Source organism: Sus scrofa, chromosome 14 (genome assembly GCF_054392235.1).
Source record: "Sus scrofa isolate SSC_HxYL_T2T_F1_AM1 chromosome 14, Sscrofa_HxYL_maternal_Yorkshire_Landrace_v2.0, whole genome shotgun sequence".
Lineage (NCBI taxonomy): Eukaryota > Metazoa > Chordata > Mammalia > Artiodactyla > Suidae > Sus > Sus scrofa.
In genome coordinates this window covers 133,749,168-133,768,499 of record NC_139396.1, presented here as the reverse complement: position 1 = coordinate 133,768,499, position 19,332 = coordinate 133,749,168, and the positions used below count along the sequence as shown (strand labels likewise).

General features: G+C 44.1%; 1 protein-coding gene across 4 annotated transcripts in view; it reads left to right on the top strand.

Moving 5' to 3' along the window:
• The first annotated feature begins 2,105 nt into the window (after window positions 1-2,105).
• DNMBP (dynamin binding protein) overlaps window positions 2,106-19,332 on the top strand; it is a 123,733-nt gene continuing 106,506 nt past the window's right edge. The window contains exons 1-2 of one of the 4 annotated variants that reach the window (XM_021072337.2): window positions 5,140-5,336; window positions 5,673-5,843. The gene's annotated coding sequence lies outside the window, so the exon portion shown is untranslated. Of the gene's footprint in view, window positions 2,360-5,139; window positions 5,343-5,672; window positions 5,844-19,332 lie in introns of those variants that run through there. The other 3 variants (XM_084995091.1, XM_001929395.8, XM_084995092.1) reach the window with 3 other exon arrangements.

The window sequence follows — 19,332 nt, the reverse complement described above, 5'->3', positions numbered from 1 at the left end:
TTTTTTTTTTTTTTTTTTTTGCTTTTTAGGGCTGCACCTGCAGCATGTGGAGGTTCCCAGGCTAGGGGTCAAATCAGAGCTGCAGCTTCCAGCCTACACCATAGCCACAACAACACCGGATCCTTAAACCCACTGAGCAAGGCCAGGGATCGAACTCACAAACTCATAGTTCCTAGCTGGATTTGTTTCTGCTGTGCCACAATGGGAACTCCCATTGTAAAACTTTTTTGATGAGTGAAAGGCTGTTATTTTTGCTTTTGATGATTTAGAATCTTCACAATGCTCTAGGGCAGTGGTTCTTCTTCTTCTTCTTTTTTTTTTTTTTTTTTTGGTCTTTTTAGGGTGGCAGTGGTTCTTAAACTTTTGTGTACTCGCTAAAGAACACATCTCCAAAGATTCAGATTCAGTAATCAGATCATTCTGAAACTGACATTTTTAGGTAGAAGAAACAGGTCTTGGTTGGGTTGGGTATACATTAAAACATCCTAAGTTTTCATGAAATGTAGGGGCGTTCCCGTCGTGGCTCAGTGGTTAACGAATCCAACTAGGAACCATGAGGTTGGGGGTTCGATCCCTGCCCTTGCTCAGTGGGTTAAGGATCCGGCGTTGCCGTGAGCTGTGGTATAGGTTGCCGCGAGCTGTGGTATAGGTTGCAAATGTGGCTCAGATCCAGCATTGCTGTGGCTCTGGCGTAGGCCGGCAGCTATAGCTCCGATTAGACCCCTAGCCTGGGAACCTCCATATGCCTCCGGAGCGGCCCCAGGGGGGAAAATAAAATGAAATGCATGCTTCTTTTTTTTTCTTTTTATGTCTGCACCTGCAGCATATGGACGTTCCCAGGCTAGAGGTCGACTCTGAGCTGCAGCTGCAGGCCTATACCACAGCCACAGAGCAGGATCCAGGCTGCATCTGCGACCTAAGACTAGGCTACACAGCCTGCAGCAACGCCAGACCCTTAACCCACTGAGCGAGGCTAGGGATCAAACTCACAACCTCATGGACACTATGTCGGGTTCTTACCCTCTGAGCTACAACGGGAACTCCTCATGTAATTTATTGAATACCGTACTGAAAGTGAAAAGCAATGGTTGTATGCATACAGAACGGTTGCAACCATATTGGCGGTTTACCCTCCTGATCCCCGGCTGACTGAGAGCTGCCTCACTGTCGCTGCCCAGCGTTAGGAGTGAGTATTGTAGAGCCTATCACCACCCCCGGAAAAGATCAAAATTCAAGATTCCAAGTGCAGTTTCTACTGAATGCCTACGGTAAAGTGGAAAAATCTTAGGTCCAACAATTTTAAGTGGGGACCGTCTGTGGAAGTTTACCTGTTTTGCATTCACAGTGATAGACTTGTGCATTCTTCGGCATCTCCCTGGTAGATCCCAGAAACCAGGCACAGAAATTCAAGCAACAGACCAAGCAGGGTGACTTTGCGGCCGTTAATACACAAAAAGACTCCTACCTGGATTCAGGAAAAAGTTAAATTCATGCTTTCAGTTCTTGCATTCTGTTATTCTCTGCTCTTAAACTCTCTCTTTAAGAGCAGAGAATGTCCTCAGACACTTCCCTCAGGAAAAAAAAATGAACAGACCGAAGTGAACGCCAATTATTTGTGACAAGATAAAGTAAACTGCCTCCGGGCAGCATAGAAGACCGCACCAGACAGGAATTGAATGGACCTTCTCTAAAAGAGACTTTGACCCATTTCTAGGTTGGACGGGGAGTGTGGCGGGTGTGGGATCAGAAAGGGAGGAAAGGAACTTTCGATCAGCGGGAGCTGTAGGTAGAACTGAACACCCTGCGAACTGCGAGCCGCGGAGCGCCACCAGCTGGGGCAGCGCCATGCGACCAGGTGCCTCAGTTTCCCGGAGTAGAGATCCTGGGGCACCGCCCCCTGACGTCATGAGGAGGGCGTGGTCATGCGGGCCGTCAGGGGGCGCGAGCGCGGGGCGCGCTCCACTGGGGTGGGTTCGCGGGGACGAAGCGTGGCGCTGCTCGGCCGCGCGGGCCGCGCGAGGCGGAAGCCTGAGCGCGAGGCGGGAGGCTGGAGGCGGAGCCGCCGCGCTGAGTCACGCCGGATTGACCCGCCCGCCGCTTTCAGGGGCGGAGGTGACAGCGGGCCCGGGACGGGCGGCTGCAGCTGCCTGCCGCGCGGAGGAACCGCCGGGCGGCGGAGAGCAAGTCAGGGGCCGAGCCGGGTCGCTGTCCCGGGCAGCGGACAGAGGGGACCCGCGCCCTGAAGGACGCGCCGCGCGACCCGGCCTGCGCCGCCCCTGCCCCGCTGCGGCCGCTGCCCAGCCCGGAGCCCCGGAGGGGCGGTGGGACGCCGGGCCCTCGTCGGAGTCCTTCGCTCCAGGTCAGTCGGGCCCTGGGAGGCGCCAGGGAGTTGGAGAGGCCGGGTGGCCGGCGGTTCGAGGGATGCAGACGTGGGCTTTGTAAATGGTGTCAAGCAGGCACAGGGCTCTTTTCACTGCACCGCCCTGCCACTCCGGCAATGAGGCGGAATTTGAGAGCTGGGGAAAAAAAAAAAAAAAAACCCACAACAAAAATCCAGTATTAGTCCAGCCCCCGTATTTTACAGATGAAGAAATTCTTTTGGCGTGCACAGAGTCACTTTCAGTCGGTATGGGAGTGCGTGATTCTGTGTCTAGGAGGCAAGGGGGGATGGTTTCCGAAGCAAGAGTAAGACCTGTTTGGCTAGAGATGCAAGTTTGGTGATGGTGGAGTTTTGTACCCTTACATTCCTTCCGCAGGTACTGATTGATGTTCACCAGGCATCAATTTCTCAAAGCATTTAACCTTGAAAAGGCTGTCGATGCTGTCGAATAAAGGAATATTGGGGTGCAAACAAACCAAGTCTGCTGCAAATTAGGCGCTATGGAGAATGCTTGGAGTATAAAGTTAAATTTTAAATAAGGGGGAAAAAAAACCCACTTTTAATCTCATTATCCCTTATTGTCTGTCTCCTTTATATAATAAAGGGCACTCAACATTATTCTGTAATATTAGTAATTAGTCTTTAGGTGTAAATTACTTTGCAGTAATTCCTTTATAGTAATATGAGCATCTTGTGTTGAAACACTTTCTTTTCATAATCAATGATGCTGTGGTGTGTGGCAAGCCAGTGGTAGCACTAATATTTAGCGTTTGAGTGTAGTTTAGCTCCACCGTTTGTATAGCTGAAATTACAGGACTGATGAGTCCATAGTTGTATATGGGAGAGTGAAGTACCTGCCAGCATACAGGTGTAGTTTCTCAGAGTTGGTGCTGCATTTATTGCTCTCACAGCACTGAATAGGTTCCAGGTGATGAGCAAGTTAGTTTAGTTTAATCTCTCAGCACCTGTTTCTCTCTACATTCCTGAATTAAAGGGTCACTTCCTTCCACCTCGAAAGTTCTCTGATTTTACATGTTAATTTGAAACACTCGTCACTCATTGTGACAATAATGCAAAGTTTTGAGAAAATAAGTTTTTTAAAAAAATTCTGCATCATGCATGGTGAATCTTCAAATTCACTGTTACTGTTAACCCTCCCTTTATCAGTGTTGAGCTAACATAACTGAAAAGAGGTTTTTCAAATTACTTCAGTGTTAAATTCACTAAATTCAGAGACTGGAATGGAGTACTTTGTGTATAACGGAGAATAGCTAAAATCTAGCCTGGGAATGAGGTCTGTGCAGTGCATAGATAACTTTTGCAATAAGCCGAGAACATTCTGCCTCAAAAATGTGATAAGATGTCTTTTATACAGTGTTCATATTGTGTGTATTTTCCACTGAGATATGATAATAATCTGCATAGACAACCGGTCCAAATACATAAAAAGATATTTTGTCTTGAAGCCCCAAAGTAGAGCCTTTATAAGCCTCTGGTTTCTTCTTTTCTGGCTCCTTCCTTCCTAGTGCCCCTCTTACCTGCTGGAGACCTTTTCACGTTTGTCTTTCATCCACATCGAAATTCAGAGCCTCTTTCAAGCACTGGTTAAATTTACACTACTTTTTCTCATCTTAAAGTACATGATAAATCATAATTCTTGAATCACCATTTAGGATCTCTTAAAAACTAAGGGTGGGTATTCATTTTGTGAACATAGTGCAAGACTCTGAGGCTATAAATTGCAATGTGGAAACCCTGAAGAAGGTTAAGCGGAATGTGTTTAGATTTTTATCCTCATTAAACTTGGAGACTGCTATCCAGGAAGCCTCCAGAGCCAGTAAACTCATTTATCTCTGTCTCAGAAGGAAAGCCTTTCTGCAGGACGCATACTGAATCTTCAAATTCTTCTCAGACCTCCCAGTCAGTCGATCAGGGTTGGGCTTAAATAAGCGAAAAGTGATTTCTCAAATTTCAGACACTTAAGTGATTTTTTTCAAATCATAGATATTTTTAAAATTTGGAGACTTCCTTTTTTTTTTTTTTTTTTTTAAATGGCTGCACCTTCAGCTTGTGGAAGTTCCCAGGCCAGGGATTAGATCTGAGCAACAGCTGCAACCTGTGCCACAGCTGTGGCAACACCAGATCCTTAACCCATTGTACCACAGTGGGAACTCCCTTGAGACCTTTTTTTAAATGATAAAAGCAATTAAACAAGAATACAAATGCCTGCTGGCAGGTATAAGTCTTGAATTATTTTCTAGGTTTCTTATTCTGTTGTTTCTAAAGTCAGTTAAGGTATTACCTATATCACAGCATTATTACAAAATGATTTGCTCTGAAATTTTCAATTGTGCCTGATCTTCAGCTGAAGCATCCTGAAAATTTGCAGAATATTATGAAAAATTTTAAACATGAATGTAAGATTAATTTTTTATTATGCCTCACGTAGGAAAACATGTGAATAAACTAATTTTCAAGGTTGGATAACGTAGTCGTGCGGGCAGGAGTGGACTGTATCAGTCTCTCGCCTGGAAGGGCAGAAAGATCTAAAGTAGCAGCCATAAAATCAGATCATAGAAGAGCTCTGTGAGGAAGGAGCAATGAAGCAAATCAAAGCTCAGCAAATATTCATGGAGCACCCGTAGACGCCAGGCTTGGTTCTTGGTGCTGGGCTTAGAGCTGTGAACACAGCAGCCAAAGCCCTGCCCTCATGTAATAGGTATTTCAGTGGGGTGGAGGCAGACAGGACATAAATACGTGAATGGATCACGGTCATGTGATTACAAATGCTGCAGAGAATTTTACAGAGGCGTAGGTGGGAACGGAGAAGGAGGGGGGGCACCCAAAGGCCTCCACTAAGATCCCTTTTGATCTAAGACTTGCGGGGAGTGAGGGAGTGAGCCAGAGGAGACGGAGGGATGAGCAAGTTCCAAGCCCGCATGCAGGAGCGCTTCTGGCAAGTGTGAGGGCTGGCGAGGTCATGGGGGCTCAGCGGTCCCCACGTGGGCGGGGGTGGGGGGGCTGGGGGGTGGGAACGTGCAGCTGAGAGGCGGTGGGTGTGGGGAGGGCGCAGCAGTGTAGGCCGGGAGCAAGGGTTTTGGCCTTTACTCCTAGTGAGGGGGAAGCCAGTAGAGGGTTTGTGAACAGAGAAGCTTCTGATGACTTAGGTTTTAACGGGGTCACGCTGGCTGCTGGGCCAGAGAGACAAAAGGGGGACAAGAGCTTCCCTTTCATACCAGCTGCATGACCCTAAACCACAGTCCTCCTCTGGCTTTTGTTTCCTCATTTGTAGAGTAACCAGGTGCCCTCCAGCTCGAGAATTTTTTAGATTCTCAGTAGTGTGGGATCAGTGGGAGGAGGCCAGAGGATTGCCTACGAAGAGGTTCTGAAAGTAAGGCGTTTCAGAGGACCTGAAAACTTGATGTCGCCAGTCTGCCTTTAGCTGCATCACTCGTGACAAGAGGTAATCAGGTCTTTTCAGTCAGGTTGTCAGGTCATGAGAACAAAAACACTGTTTCGTGACTATTCTCCACTGATCCCTTTAGTCCTCTGCTGATCCCTGAATTTTTCCCTTCCTGCCTGAAAACGGATGAAAAGCTGTTACTCATCAACAGAGCTGGCAACCAGCGTTGCTTTTGTTGTTAGGAAAGTTGAAGCTTAGGGGGAGGAAACAATTCTAATTTTATTTTTATCATAGGTCGTTTGAATTCTTCTTTTTTAACATGCAAGAAGTCTAAAAGATTTGTTTTTAATTCCCTCATTCCCCTCCCATTTACCTCATGCCGCATGGGTGCTCATTCTAACACAGGCAGCGTGTTTCTTTTTGTCTGTATAGGATCTTGCAAAGTGGGGATATTTACTTTATATGTATTTTATTTTTTTTAATTAAAAAAAATTTTTTTTTGTCTTTTTGCCTTTTCTAGGGCTGCTCTCGCGGCATATGGATGTTCCCAGGCTAGGGGTTGAATCGGAGCCATAGCCACCGGCCTACACCACAGCCACAGCAACACGGGATCCGAGCCGTGTCTGCAACCTACACCACAGCTCACGGCAATGCTGGATCCTTAACCCACTGAGTGAGGTCAGGGATTGAACCCGAAACCTCATGGTTCTTAGTTGGATTCGTTAACCACTGCACCATGAGTCCTATAGGGAACTCCTATATGTATTTTAATTTATAAACCTATATTTCATTTTGCCTCTTTTTTTTTTCTGAGTACTTTTTTGGTGGGGGTGGGGCACCTGTGGTATATGGACGTTCCTGGCCAGGGATTGAATTCAAGCCACAGCTGCGACCTAAGCTGCAGCTGCAGCAAGCCGGATCTTTAACCCACTGTGCCATGGTGTCTCCTGAGTACTGTTAAGATCCACCTGTGTTTCTATGCGTTCATCTAGTTCTTTGCTTCTGGATGCTGCATAATATTCTGTGCTGCGTGTGTGAACTACACTTTTACTTCTCTCTTCTCTGTGTGATAGATACTTAGGTTGTTCCTACTTCTTATCACCACAGATACTGCTGCAATGAGCATCTTTGGAGTTCCCTGGTGGCTCAGTGGGTTAAGGATCTGACATGGTCACTGCTGTGGCTCAGGTCACTGCTGTGGCACAGGTTCAGTCCCTGGCCCCAGGATTTCTGCATGCTGCAGGCACAGCCAAAAAAAAAAAAAAAGAGAGAGAGAGCCTCTTCATACCTGTCCACCTGTAAAGCTGTGATATAATATACCTGTGGGATATATACTTAAAAGGGAGTCACTGGGTCCTAGGCTTGCCTATCCTGAAATTGGTCAGAAGTGCCAGAGACTTCCCCACAGTGGCGGCACCAGTCTCTCTCCTGCCGGAAGTGTTCCAGGGTTCGTGTATCCTCATGGTCCAACCAACACTCAGCTTTCTCCAGCTCTCTACCTTTCCTGATGTGGTATCTTGTCATTTTTATGTATTTTATTTCTTTGATTACTAATAATTGTGAACACCTCTTTTTTTTTTTTTTTTAAGGGCCACACCCAAGACATATGGAGGTTCCCAGGCTGGAGTCCAATTGGAGCTACAGCTGCTGGCCTGCACCACAGCCACAGTCATGCCAGATCTGAGCTGCATCTTCGACCTACACCACAGCTCACGGCAATGCTAGATCTTTAGCCCACTGAGCAAGGCCACGGATTGAACCTGCGTCCTCATGGATGCTAGTCAGATTCATTTCTGCTGAGCCACGACTGGAACTCCCCTGTGAGCATCTCTTATACATAGTTTCATCTGTAAAGTAGCTATTCCTATCTTTGCCCATTTTCCACTGGAGTTGCTATCTGTGTTGCTGTCACTTACTTGTGAAAGACAGCTTTTTGATGTTCACTCATCATCACTTTGCAGATATCTTCTCATTTGTTAACTTTGTTTTTGTAGTCCCTTGATCAGGAAGAATTCTTAATCTGAGTGTAATCAAAGAAATTATTTGGTTACATTTAATGCTTTTTTTTTTTTTTTTTTTTTTTTTAGAGTTTTGTTTAAGAAGGCCCTCCCATTCCCTAGGTCACAGCTATTTCTTTAATTCATCTAGAACCCACACTGCACATGGTGTTAGAGATCCAGCCCCATTATTCTCCATTTAATGAGCCAGTTTTTCCAATAACATCTCCAGAAAAATCCATGCTTTCCTTCGTTGCACTGTGGTACCCTTTTTCTCCTATATGGTTTCTATGGCTACATTGGTCTATCTCTGTACTTCACTCTGTTCCATCAGTCTGTCAATTGCTCTATTTTTTGTATTGCTGTTTTGATTATAGTGATTTTGTAGTATGTCCTTATGACTGGCACAGCAAGTGGCCCATCTTTGGATTTTTCATTAAGTTTACTTTGCTACTCCTGGGCCATTATTTTTCCACATAAAGTTTGGAATAAGTTTATCAAGTTCCAGGAGTTCCCATTGTGGCGCAGCAGAAATGAATCTGACTACAATCCATGAGGATATGGGATCAATCCCTGGCCTCACTCAGTGAGTTAAGGAGCTGGCATTTCCATGAGCTTTGGTGTGGGTCGCACACGCGGCTCGGATCTGGTGTGGCCGTGGCTGTGGCCAGCAGCTGTAGCTCCGGGTCGACCCCTAGCCTGGAAACTTCCACATGCCACGGGTGTGGCTCTAAAACAGCACACACACACACAAAAAGTTTATCAAGTTCCTCAAAAATTAGATTTTTGTGAAATTTTTATTGGGATTACATTGATTTTATCAATTGTTTGGGAGAGACTTGACATCTTTTTGATATTAACTCATTTCATTCAAGAACATGTAATATGTCTCTCTGTTCAGCTAATTTTTTTCAAAATTTTTGTTTTATTTGGAAATAATTTAAAACTAATAGTTCTAAGATGAATACAAAGAGTTCCTGTGTATTCCTCACCTAAAGTCACCAAACTTTAGCATTTTGCCGTATTTGCTTTATTGCTCCCTCTCTACATTTCTGTACATTTTTTCCTGACCCATTTGAATTATTAGTTGCAGACATCATGAGCCTTTACCCCTAAAGGTTTATTCAGCCCATTTTTAAGTCCTTTCTTAGAACTTTAACATTTTGTCCATTAAGGTCTAGAAAGATATTCTTGGTTAAATTAATTTCTAAATACTTGAGAGTTTAGCTACTGTTGTAATCATGTCTTTCTGTTACTGTTGTTTTCTAGTTGGCTACGGATAGTTTAAGAGAAATGATACTGATTTCTGTAAGCTGATCTTGTATCTCACAGCCTTGTTTCGTTGTCTTATTCGGATAGTCTCTTGATGTCTGTTCTTTCCTTTCTGCCACAGTTAATCATATCCTTTGAAAACAGTGACAGTTTGGTTGCTTCTTTCCTATCCTTATACTTCTTATTTATCTTTCCTTTACAGCCTTCCAGGACTGCAACTTCCACTACTATGTCAAAACAGTTGCTATGCTAGTAGGCGCCTTTGTCTTGTTCTCAGTCTTAGAATGAATCTGAAGTTTTCCCATTTCCTGTAATGTTTGTTTTAAGTTTTAGATGTACTTTTGTCAAATTAAGGTGTTCTCTGCATACTCCTAGTTTACTGAGGATTTTGATCATCAATGGGTATTAAGCCTTGTCAAACACTTTTTCAGGATTTGTTGCCAAAGAAGTAAGATGGCATCAGGAGGCTGCGAACCAAAATCCTAAGGCCATGCTAAGGTTAAGCTTCAAGCATAAGAAGATTAATAAAAGTCTTCAGTATTTCTGAACCCTCCATGTATAAATTTATGATAAACGTCTCACCATTCCAATATCAGCTTATTTCACCGTTAGATCAGCTTTTTCCCTCCTGCTCTTGAGTTAGAATTTAAATTGCTAGTGTGAAGAATGAGAGTGCCATATTCAGCATAACCATAGTCATCAGCATGATTGTAAATATAAGATATGTAAAATTATAGTTTCCTTACCCTGAGGATCAGACTCTGCTCTGGGTATAAACTCACCTAAATATATCTCACGAAATATTGAGATGGTTCAGCAGATTGCTCTGCAGCACTGTAACTGCCAGGGTGCTGGGCAGTAGATTCTCAGGCTCATCTCTGTGGTACATAGTTGACTTTAAAACTAGCTATTTTTTCCTGATTATAAAACTTATACCTCGTCATCTTAGAAAATTTGCAAAATTAGGAGTTCCCGTTGTGGCGCAGTGGTTAACGAATCCGACTAGGAACCATGAGGTTGTGGGTTCGATCCCTGCCCTTGCTCAGTGGGTTAACGATCCGGCATTGCCATGAGCTATGGTGTAGGTTGCAGACACGGCTCAGATCCTGTGTTGCTGTGTCTCTGGCATAGGCTGGCAGCTACAGCTCCAACTGGACCCCTAGCCTGGGAACCTCCATATGCTGCGGGAGCAGCCCAAGAAATGGCAAAATGACAAAAAAAAAAGCAAAATTATAGAAAAGCAATGAGTTCCCTGGTGGCTTACTGGTTAAGGACCTGGCATTGTCACTGCTGTGGCTCAGGTAACTGCTATAGCGCAGGTTAGATCTTTAATCCTGCCTTTAGCACCAAGCCCTGTTAAGATGTTGTTTCTGTCTCTCTCTCTCTCTCTCTCTCTCTGTCTCTCTCTCTCTCTGTGATCTATTTGGGGGCTGGGGGACATGTTTGTGGAGAAAGAGAATGCACCTAACATTGGGCTATATAATTTTGTATCACCCACCTGCCGCCTTTTTCAGGCTTAAGCCATCAGCTCTTACTCATCGGATCCTCTGTTAAAAAAAAAAAAAAAAGGCAATAAGAAAGATATGATTAGCTTATAAAGGCAGGGTTATAGCTTGCTGCTTACTTGGACCTTTCAAACAGGCTTTGACTGAGTGCACAGACAGCCCAGCATCTGGAGAAGCCATAGCCCAGATGCCAGCAGACCGAAGACTAGCTTAGGGGAGAGAAGTAGGAGGAGAAGTCTGTTTGATGTCACTTTGCTTCAGTCCAGTTATCACCGTCCATCCTTAGAGCACGTTTGCATTCATCTTTCAGAAAATAAAAAGTATAGAGCAAAGAGTCGTAATTTATTTTCTTTTGATTCTGAAATAAACCCAGCCCCGCTTTGTTTCCCTAATCACTTTGTGCTAGTGTGATGACTGGTGAAGGAGTGTGGGAAGAAGTGGCAGGAAGTGACAGAATTCTGAGGTTGACATTCCTATCAGCTGGTAAATCCTAGATCCAGTGGCTCCTCCCCTCCTCCCCCCTTATCCCTTCACCCTCTTCTATCTTTTTCATCTTGCCACAACACTTTGTCACTTCCTAAAATGCTGTTGTCCGCCTTGCTCATGCCTCAAGGAGGAAGCTCTTCACGGGCAGGGATCTTTCTTTCTTCACTGATAAATCCAAGCACCTTGAGCCTTGCCCTGGTGCATAGGGTGCCCTATAGAGATTATAGAGGTGGAAACCACAAATCAATCTGGAAGAAGGCATCTCTGTGATACGGAGGGGAAGCCTTAAAATAGGGATAAGAGAAGAAAGCCTTTTTTTTTTTTTTTTTTTTTTTTTTTTTTTTGGTCACAGCAGAGACACGTGGAAGTTCCTGGGGCAGCGGTTGAACCCATGCCACAGCAGTGACCTGAGCCTCTTAGGCTTCTTTAATGCACGGGTTCAGTAAACTGGTGGCGTCCCCCACTTCCTCCTTGACCCTGTAAACGTAACCATCAGCCCAGCCCTACAGCTAATTTCTCTACATCTGTTTGAGCTGCTCCTGTGGGGTCTATGGTTTCTGGAAGTGGAGTGTGAGTGTCTGTTGCTGACAAGCACATGCGGGGAGCAGGGCCCCAGAGAGAATAATCAGTGCTGACCTTCTAGCTATGGGTTCTGGGCCCAGCACACATTTTGCATTGTTTTCATGAGGTGATTGATTCTCTCAGGATAAATGACCTGCGCCATCAGCAGAAAACGTTGCAATGGATGTGCCAAGTTGTGCTAAACTCGCAACCCCATGCCCTGTGTCCTCCCCCTTTCCAGTTTATTCTTTTCCTCCCATCCCAGCCATGCAGAAACCTTTTGGCACTTCTGTTGTTTCTGGATCTGCTTCAAGAGTGTCATGATGAAACAGTCATGCCGTATATATCTGGTCACTTTATTATAAAGCAAGGCTCAAACATATTAATTAGCATGCTATAGGGTGCTTTAAAAAAAAATAGTTACCACAAATACACCATAAAGCTATCCTGAAGGCCAGTGCTGTAGACCCAGTCTATCTCGTATAAACCATTGTCTGAATCATGGCCCTGAAACACTATTTTACTGTTATTTTACTTACTATTATTCTACTGCTTGACACTTTTAGCTGGCTCTTGAATCTGATCCAGACTACCCATATGGGAGTTCCCTGGTGACCTAGCAGTTAAGGTCTCAGCATTGTCACTGCTGCGGCTCAGATTCTGTCCCTGGCCTAGGAACTTCCACATGCCGTGGGCATGGCAAAAAAAAAAAAAAAAAAAAAAAAAGATTTGCAATAACAATTAAAGAACAGTACAGGAGTTCCTGTCATGGCTTAGCAGGTTAAGAACCTGACTGGTATCCACGAGGATGTGGGCTTGATCCCTGGCCTTGCTTAGTAAGTTAGGGATCCAGTGTTGCCATGAGCTGTGGTGTATGTCACAGACACAGCTCGGATCTGGCATTCCTGTGGCTGTGGTGTAGGCCGGCAGCTACAGTTCCGATTTGACCCCTAGCCTGGTAACTTCCATATGCCACAGGTGCAGGATTAAAAAGAAAAAAAAAAAAAGAATTTTGTCCTGTGGTTTCCCACATTCTGGATTTTTTTAAGATGGCTTGTGATGCAATCTTATTGTCCTATTGTGAGTTAATTTGTGCTTTTTTTTTTTAAGGGGTCGGGGTTCTGTGCCCAAGGCATGTGAAAGTTTCCCCAGGCCAGGGATCAAACCTGAGCCACAGCAGTGGTTAATGCTGACTCCTTAACCACTTGGCTACCAGAGAACTCCTACACTTTAATCTGTTGGTCACTCTAGTTCCAAGTTATTCAGTTTCCATAAATAGAAAGGATTCACTGGCCCACATATAGCATGGTCTGGCCTAGTGGTCATTTCCAAGGAATCTTCCAAAATGTCCCAGGTGACAGGAAACGACATTATCAACAGCAGGCCATCTCTATTTAAAAACATTTTGCCTCAGAAGGAATTTTATAACTTCTCTTTGGCAAGGCATCATCATGTTCCCTAGAGTCGGAGGAGAGAATGGAGAAGTGCGTGGGTCTGGTTTTCTTCTTTTAGACAGTGTTGCTTTAAGGATTTCTGGGGCTCAGTGCCAGAACCTCCTTGGGATATTATTGTCTCACAGTTTAGATCTGCTTATCAGGAAACAGAATCCCTGGAGGGTCAGGTAAGAGGGGAATGAGTTTACATTAAAACCAGACCTTTGTTACTGCCCGTTGGGGTCCTGTATGCTTTCTTGCTTGCTTTTTTGCTTTTTAGGGTCGTACTCACAGCATATGGAGGTTCCCAGGCTAGGGGTCAAATCAGAGCTATGGCTGCCGGCCTCCGCCAGAGTCACAGCAAATTGGATCCGAGCCTCATCTTCGACCTATACCACAGCTCACAGCAAGATTGTTAACCCACTGAGCAAGGCCAGGGATCGAACCCGCAACCTCATGGTTCCTAGTCGGATTCGTTTCCACTGCGCCAATACAGGACCCAATACTCCAGGTCCTGTATTCTTGAACAGCTACTGGGCCGTGGACCATAATACTAATAAGTGTGTTCTGAAAACCCATACTTTTCACTACCTGCTTTTTGCTGCCACTTTCTAGATGTTGTTCATTGTAATATCTGGACCACTGTAGGCATGAAGTCCAATTTTTATTTCTTTTTCTTTTTTTTTTTTTTTTTAATTTTTGGCCACACCCGTGGCATCTGGACGTTCTTGGGCCAGGGACTTCAAACTCAAGCCGTAGCTGTGACAGTGCTAGATCCTTAACCTGCTAAGCCACCAGAGAACTCCTGTTTTATTCTGCTTTTAGACTTGCTGTCTTGAGCTCCTGGTCAGCTGTGGTAATTTTGCAGGGTAATTAGCTAATATTAAAATGTTAAAAATGAAGAGTTCCTATTGTGGCTCTGTGGGTTAAGAACCTGTCTAGTATCCATGAGGTGCAGGTTTGACACACACCCCCTGCCCCGCTCCAGCCTGGCCTCCCTCAGTGGGTAAGGATCCAGCATTGTCACAAGCTGCAGTGTGGGTTGGTATAGATCTAGCATTGCTGTGGCTGTGGTGTAGGCTGGCAGCTATAGCTCTGATTCAACCCCTGGCCTGGGAACTTCCATATGCCACAGGTGTGGCCCTGAAAAGACAGAAAAAAATTTTTAAATATTGTTGAAATGTGAAGAAGCTGTGTTTGGCTTTATTTAATAACTTCATGATTGTCAGAATAAAGTATCTCAACCTCAATATTTTCATCTGCTTTTAAAGCCAAACAGTTGATAAACCGAAGCTAAAAATCTAACATAGAATGAGGACATTTACTATATGTATTACAGCCCTACTTATACTTTTATTATGAGATTAATTGGTTATCTTAGGAGGCTTGCCTTAATTAAAGGCATTGATAACAGTAAATTATGAGGAATCTCTATGATGAATTTTACCAGTCCGTTCAAACTTCATTCTTATATTCCACAGATGAGAGTCAGGCTTGGTCAATAGTCTTTTCTGGTGGCTCCAAATACTTTAAAAGTAATACCTGTACTGTAGTGTTATTCACAATACAGGTGTCAGAGGTGATTTCCTGGTTATTGATTGTTCTTCCCTGCAGGGATGAGTTAAGAAAAATAGGCACTTCTGTTTCACCACCGATCACAGGTAACATCAGCACACATACAAGATAACATGTTTGAAAAGCAGTCTGTTACTGTATCGTGTTGTAGTCTTAGGTGTTACAAAGCTGTAGTGCCTTGAAGAGAACTGCCAGTGTTTTGATGAGGCTCGAGGTGTGATGGAGTGTCCAGAAATGAGGCCGAACCTGTGGCTGGGGACCAGCTCATGAGGAGCCTTGTATGATCTGGGAAGGAATTCTAGATACTTCCTACCAGAAGCCCTGGGGAACTTCAAGCAGTAGAGAATTATGAGATTTTGTATTTTAAAGAGATAATCCTCGTCACAGTGTGGAAAATAGAAATGAGACTGGTAGGTAACCATTTAGGAAGCTGTGGCCATAGTCCCAAAGAAGAGATGACGAGACTCTACAGTAGTGTCAGTGGTTTTCTTAGAAATATAGGATTTTTTTGGAAGAGTGCATAAATTAATTTCAGAGTCCTATTCTGCCCCTGAAAGACATTTGGCAAAGTGTTTTGGGGGCCCGCAGGCAAGGATCTTGTATATAAACGGCTGCCAAACCCAATACAAGTTCATTTAGAGCTTAGGGCAGAGGGGTGTCAATTGCCATGTTCTTATGACCAGTAACCACAAAGAGTCACATTATTCCCCTTTCCTCTCCAAATGACAGTAGCAGTTTTGAGCAGTTAGCCCAGCCCAGAAGTTGCTGCCTCATCTGTATTATTAATGTTACATTCTCTCTAGGGGGTGGTGATGGTTCTCCTTCTCCTCCCCCTTCCTTGTCGTCATCACCCTCCTCATAGCTGACATTTACAAGATATGTGAATGCTTGCCCTTTGCCAGGAAATGTATTAAATGTTTTACCTACATGGTAAAACTTAATCCTCATAACACATCATGAATTACATTTCTGTTGTTATCTTTAGCTCACAGATGCGGAAACTAAGGTTCGGAGTGGTTTAAGTAAATTGCCCAAATGGAAGAGCCAAACGTGGAACCTCATTCTCTCTGATTTTAGTCTGAGCGCTTAACTGTTATGAATATGGTTATTAATGCAATTTAGTAGCAACAGTGATTTCTTAAATGTACTCTTATTTATTTATTTTTTGGCCACACCTGCAGCATGCGGAAGTTCCCAGGCCAAAGATCAAACCTGTGTCATAGACCCAACCCAGGCTGCTGCAGTGACAGTGCCCAATCCTGAACCCACTGTGCCACAAGAGAACTCCTTAAATATACTCTTATATAGCCATGCCTAGTGAAAGTCTAAATAAACATTATATAACCTATGCTCCATCTGCAGCTGGTAGTAGGAATAAAACACAAACACATTTTAAAAGCAGGAGTTCCCGTCATGGCGCAGTGGTTAATGAATCCGACCAGGAACCATGAGGTTGCAGGTTCTGTCCCTGCCCTTGCTCAGTGGGTTAACGATCCGGCGTTGCCGTGAGCTGTGGTAGACGCGGCTCGGATCCTACGTTGCTGTGGCTCTGGCATAGGCTAGTGGCTACAGCTCCGATTCGACCCCTAGCCTGGGAACCTCCATATGCCACGGGAGCGGCCCAAGAAATAGCAAAAAAGACAAAAATAAATAAATAAATAAAAGCAGAGTACAGGAAAAACTAGAGGGTGGAGAGGGGCAGAATAGGGAAGCTGTTTAAATTTCTAGCTTTTTTCAAGGTAGGATATTCATGTATGCCTATTTCTCCCTTGAAGTTTAGCAGCTTCTGAAAGTAGACACTCCATTTTTAAAATGATACGTAATTCAAAAACCGTGAAATTCACCCTTTTAAAGTATACTTACTGTTGAGTATTTTTTTAAATAGATTATAAAGGTGTGCACCCATCACCACTATCTAGTTCCAGAACATTTTTTATCACCCTAAAAATATTCTGCTCATTAGCAGTCATTCACCACTTCTTTCTCCTGAGACACTCATTTAAAAAAAAATACTTTTAAAGTATTAAAAATTTAACTGGCTGCACCCGCGGCATATGGAAGTTCCTGGCCCAGGGAAGGTGCTGCAGCTGTGGCAATGCCAGATCCTTTAACCCACTGTGCCACAGCAGGGAACTCCCTGAGACACTCATTTTTAAATTTATTGAATACCAGGAGTCCTCACTTTGGCCCAGTGGATTAAGGATCCAGCCTCATCTCTGCGGCGGCATGGGTTTGATCCCTGGCTTGGGGCAGTGGATTAAGGATCCAGCATTGCCAGTAGCTGTGGCATAAGTTGCAGCTGGGGCTCAGATTTGGTCCCTGGCCTAGAAACTACCATATGCCTTGGGTGTGGAAAATTCTTTTTTTTTTTTTAACAAATACCAAAACAAATCTTAAAGCTGTGAAAAAGAGTTGGAGAATATCCATAATCTCTCTTTAGTGCCAGTGATGATGGTAACAGCAGTAATTCATAATGCAGCTAACCTTTGTGTAGTGCTTACTATGTGTAAGGTATGCTTCTAAGTGCTTTACATATATTAACTCATTTAAGTTTCACTGTGTTCCTATGAGTCAGAACCTTTTCTCTAAACCCATTATACAGATAAAGAAATTAAGGCACAGAGAAGTAATTTGCCTCCAATTACATAAGTCTAATAAGGGGTGGAGCTGGTAGATAAATCCAGACAGATTGGCTTTGTAATCTGTGCTCTTAATTATTACATGCGCTCTTAATTATTACATTTAAGCTGATGGTATTTATATTTGAAAATTATATAAAAACCTTGAAAATATGCCAAGTGAAAGAAACCTGCTAAAGGAGTTCCCGTTGTGGTTCAGCGGAAGCAAATCTGACTAGGATCCATGAGAATGCTGATTGGATCCCTGGCCTCGCTCAGTGGGTTAAGGATCCAGCGTTGCTGTGAGCCGTGGGGTAGGTCGCAGACACGGCTTGGATATGGCATTGCTGTGGCTGCGGCATAGGCCTGTGGCTACAGCTCCAATTCAACCCCTAGCCTAGAACCTCCATGTGCCGAGGGCGTGGCCCTCAAAAGACCTAAAGAAAAGAAAAGAAAAGAAACCTGTCACAAAAGACCGCATATTGTATGATTCTGTTTATATGAAATGTCTAGAACAGGCAAATCTATAGAGACAGAACTAGATTACTGGTTGTGTAGGGCTGGAGTGGGGTTGGTGGGGAGACTTTTGGGCGGAAATGGGAAGTGACTACTAATAGATACGGATTTATTTTTGAGATGATGAAAGTGTTCTAAAATTAATAGTGTTGCAGGTTGCACAGCTCTGGGAATATACTAAAACTCATCAAATTGTACAGTTTAAATGGATGAATTATATAGTATGTAAATTGGAGTTCCCATTGTGGCTCAGCAGTTAACCAATCTGACTAGCATCCATGAGGACGCAGGTTTGATCCCTGGCCTTGCTCAGTGGGTTAAGGATCTGGCGTTGCTAGATCGCAGATGTGGCTTGGATCCTGTGTTGCTGTGGCTATGGTGTAGACCGGCAGCAACAGTTCCAATTCAACCCCTAGCCTGGGATCCTCCATATGACCGGGGTGCGGCCTATATAGTATGTGACTTTTAACTCAATAAACCTGTTCTTTAAAAATGATATGAAAGGGAGTGCCCCTTGTGGCGCAGTGGAAACGAATCCGACTAGGAACCAGGAGGTTGCAGGTTCAATCCCTGGCCTTGCTCAGTGGGTTAAGGATCCGGCATTGCCCTGAGCTGTGGTGTGGGTCACAGACATGGCTCAGATCTGGCATTGCTGTGGCTGTGGTGTAGGCCAGCAGCTGTAGCTCTGATTAGACCCCTAGCCTGGGAACCTCCATATGCTGTGGGTATGGCCCTAAAAAGACAAAAAGACAAAAAATGATATGAAGGAGTTCGCTTTTGGCTCAGTGGTTTATGGAACCAGCACTGTCACTGCTGTGGCCTGGGTCGCTGTTGCAAGCTAGGTTCAGTCCCTGGCCCGGGAACTTTCACATGGTGCTGGCGTGGCTGAAAAAAAAAGAGGTTAAGGACAAAACCAAAATAGCTTTGACCAACATGGCATAAAACTAAGCCTAACAAGGTCAAGAAGATCTTACAATAATTTAACTGATTGTCAAACTAAAATTCAGTGCTCATTAGAGTATAGTCCAGACCATCTGTAACATACATAATATGTAGCATACAATAATGGTTACTAGAATACAAAGAAGTGAAAATGTACCAATAAGCAAAAATGTGACACATAATATAGGAGTAGAAGATATAACTTACTGTGTGATGACTTAGATGATGGATTTAGCATAGAAAGAATTTAAGAGAGTTCCTGTGGTGGCTCAGTGGAAATGAATCTGACTGGCATCCATGAGGACACAGTTTCCATCCCTGGCCTCACTCAGTGGGTTAAGGATCTGGCGCTGCCATGAGCTATGGTGTAGGTTATAGATGTGGCTTGGATCCTGAGTTGCTGCAGCTGTGGCATACGCCTGCAGCTACAGCTCCGATTTGACCCCTAGCCTGGGAACCTCCATGTGCTGCGGTACAGCCCTAAAAAGACCAAATAATAATAATAATAATAATAATTTAAGAGTTTCATACTCTACCGACTGAGTTAGACTAGCTAGCACTCAAGGAGTTTAAAACAACTGATGAAATATGTTCACATATTTAAAAGAAGTTATGGATATAATGGATAGGGACCATCAACTGAG